Genomic DNA, 3,500 nt, shown 5'->3' with positions numbered 1-3,500 from the left:
TGAGTAAATTACTTACCAGGTGATTTAAAAAATTTTATCTACCTCAAAATTTTTTAATCAATGTGAGTCAAAAATCATCTTGTTTCACCTTTGCAATTTATAACTCTGAGATGATGAGGCTCTACCCACCCAATATAATTAAGTAGCTAACTAAATGATTGAATATAGGAAAAAAACCTACAAATTGACAAAATTAGTTAAGGAACTATGTGCAACTACTTGATGCTAGGGCTTAGAGGAACACACAAAAAAGATCATGGACAGGCACTAGACTTTGTGAACACTGTTATTGATATTATAAGCTTAAGACTGACGAAACAGAAATGGCATGATCATTTAGAATTTTATTTTGTGCCTCCTGGTGTTTACCACAGGCTGCGTTTGTACACTGACAGTAGAGGAAGAGAAGGCAGCGTAAATCTACCACATATACACCTCAGCCAGGCCCAGTGACTATTCTGTATTGTGTATGGGGAGGGAGGAGATTATGAAGAGAGAGAAAAAAGAGAATTATATTTTGAATGTATTCATAGAAAACTTTAAAGTAAAAAATAAAATGATTTGCTAGATTTCTACAATATGAATAGCTCTAAGAAGAAAAAGTAAATATGCTCAAAATCAGAATGAAGAAGAAAAATACTAGAACAAAGTTTACTCTCTTAAACTGGTTTGAACTGATACATTTGTATCTTTATATCTTTAGTAATTTTTTTCCAGAAATGTCCAATTCTCGGTAAAGAATCAGCAAAACTATTTCTCAACGTTCTCATAATTCACTTTCTAATAAGACATGTACTTGGGGAAAAATCCCCAAACTTGGTTTGGCCATCTCTATGTACACATGACATAGCTACATTCTATATTGGTAGGGATTAATGCTAGGAACCAAAGACACAACCTTTATCTTAGTAATCAGTTCCCTTAACCAAAATTTATCAATCAAATTGACTCCATTTCAAGGCCACAAAAGAGTCTGTGATTTTTTTTTTTTTAAGAGAAATTTCTGCTATAGGGTGCGTGTTGGGGAGACAGAGAGAGTCAAAGAGACAGAAAGTGAGAAATCATTCTCCTGGGAAAATGACCATGCCACAGTCCTTTCTCCTCCATTCTCGTCTTGGGATTTTGGGCATGCACACACACACGTTTCAAGCCACCAGGTCTGAGACTTGAACTGTGGTTGACTACGTAGGAGTCCAGCAACATAACCATTATGCCATCTCACAAAGGTGAAAACTGTGAGGGGCTTTGTAGGAAGAGTAAAAAAGTGAGTGACTGAGAGAAATTTAGTACAAGCTAGTACAGGCAGGCAGAAGGGAAGAGGAGGAAAGGAAGTGAGAGAAGGAAGGTTATCAGCTTGGATTGCTCCAGATGAATGCATTTTAGCATGATGCAAAATTTAAAAGTATCAAGGAGAACTCAGAGTCATACTTGGCTCCTGACTATTTTGTTATAGATATACATAAGACATTGGTCTGAACCTCCCCACAGATGAGGTAATATACATGAGGTCTGGTTATAATTGCAAGGAACTAGACAGACAAGACAAGCCGTAAATCATGACCTCAATAGGTTGTAAATAGCCCTGTTTTTACAACCATCATTGTTCCTATTTTCTAAATGAAAATAAAGTTTAATTAAAAGTGCACAGCATGTCAATCATGTACCTGAGTACAGGATTACAGAATCCATCCGACAGTCAAGTAGTATCATATGTAAATTGACCTTATTCCCTCTTCAAGTGAGAGGAGGGAACTATTTTACAGATCACATGTTTTTCCTCATGAATCGAGAACATGGTATACTTTAGAACACCAGTTAGAAGTTATGAGGGTATTATATTCGCTGATCTAAGTTACCAATGACCTGCTAGCAATGCGTAAGGACAGTGTCAGAAGCCAGACCATATATTCTATAATAAGAAATGTGTGTGATAGAATAAAAAATTAGAAAAGTCATATTTTCACAAAACTCCATTATAAAGAATGAGGTAATTTCTCCTCCAAATGATTCTATGGTCTCAAAAGATAAAATGCCATTATAGAAACACATTTAAACAAACATAAAGCTAAATGAACTCATAATATGCTGCTTCTGCTATAGCAAGACAGTGAAAAAGAAAAATAAAGGGGGAGAAAAACATATCCAAGTGCTCAGGACAAGAACAAAAAGGTTTAGATTCTCATATACTTCTTTCTTTGGTGCTTAAGGCTTTTTCTAATTTAAGAAGTTATCTCATATTTCTGAGTGCTTATTTTATACATCCCAGGGATTATTTTTCTCATCTTGAAGAACTGTTTTGTTTGAAAAGCTAACTCATGTTAATTATTCATCAAGATGAGTTTTTAATTTTGTAAACTATGTGTGTATGTCCATTGTTGCTAATTGCTAAAAATGCAAAATTTGAAAACCTAGAGATTATTTTAGCCCAATCTAGTGTCACTGTTGAGTATAGTCATACAGTCATACTTGACAGACACATAGTTGATTGTCAACTAGTACATTTTTGAAAGACAGATGCTTTTGATTTTAACAAGGCAAGGATATATTACCAATGAGTAATCATAGCTAGCATCTTTTGAAAAATGTGATTCTGTGATGCACATGGATATACTAATGCGAATGTCAATGCATTTTAATCTTATGGTAGTCTTTTTACTATAATAACAACTCTAAATAATGAATACTCATTTAATAGTAGCTTTATTGCCAGACACATTGAGGCATTTTTTTTTACTAAACAAAACACTCTCTTGAGTCAAAATTCTGTACTCCATGTAGCAGTCGGGGGTGGGGGATAAAAAGACATGCTAGGCTTCGATTTTAGATGAATTAACACAATTTCCCTAGTTTGAGTTAACAAAATTCTGTTTAGAAAAAGTTTCTAATTTTTTCCTTTAACTTCTCAATACTCTTTCCACATTTTTCTACACATTTTCATCCTTTCTTAAAAAAATAATAGATTGTTAGGGCCAGCAGGTATGGTCCTAGACTCGTACATGATCAACCATAGTTCGAGTCCCAGACCTGATGACTTGAAAATCATGCTGGGCATGTGTGCATGCATGCCAAAAATCCCAAGAGGAGAATGGAAAAGAAGGGACTGTGGCATGGCTATACCCCTTTGGAGTGATTTCTCACTTTCCCTGTCACTGTCTCTCTCTGTCTCTCTCCAGTGAGCGCACACACCCTATGGAAAGACCTTAAGCAAAAAAAAAAATAAATAAATAAAAAAAATAAAAAATAAAAAGGGGAAAAAAATTAGTAGTTTGACAGGAAAATATAGGCTGAGCTCTGTGGAGAAATATTCACATACCCTCCCATTATTTAAGGTTTCTTTTGATCATGACCTTAAATAAATCTTTTTTGTAGCATGATAATGTCAAAGTTGTGCTATTTTGTTATAGTGCATGTGTTATTTATTTGCTGAAATCACCTGGCTCTATTATATCTTATCATACATTACTATGTATCATAGCATTAGAAATAACATGAATGGGGAC

At 34.6% G+C, this 3,500-nt stretch overlaps 1 non-coding gene across 1 annotated transcript; it reads left to right on the top strand.

Moving 5' to 3' along the window:
- Positions 1 to 352: 352 nt before the first annotated feature.
- On the top strand, positions 353 to 483 carry LOC114008493 (small nucleolar RNA SNORA51). Its single transcript, XR_003550022.1, has one exon. It is a non-coding gene; the product is annotated as a small nucleolar RNA SNORA51 (small nucleolar RNA).
- The last annotated feature ends 3,017 nt before the right edge of the window (positions 484 to 3,500 follow it).

Source organism: Tupaia chinensis, unplaced genomic scaffold (genome assembly GCF_000334495.1).
Source record: "Tupaia chinensis unplaced genomic scaffold, TupChi_1.0 Scaffold000044_1, whole genome shotgun sequence".
In the NCBI taxonomy this organism is placed as follows: Eukaryota; Metazoa; Chordata; class Mammalia; order Scandentia; family Tupaiidae; genus Tupaia; species Tupaia belangeri.
Note: the sequence above shows the minus strand (reverse complement) of the source record. Positions and strands in the feature narration are given on the sequence as shown.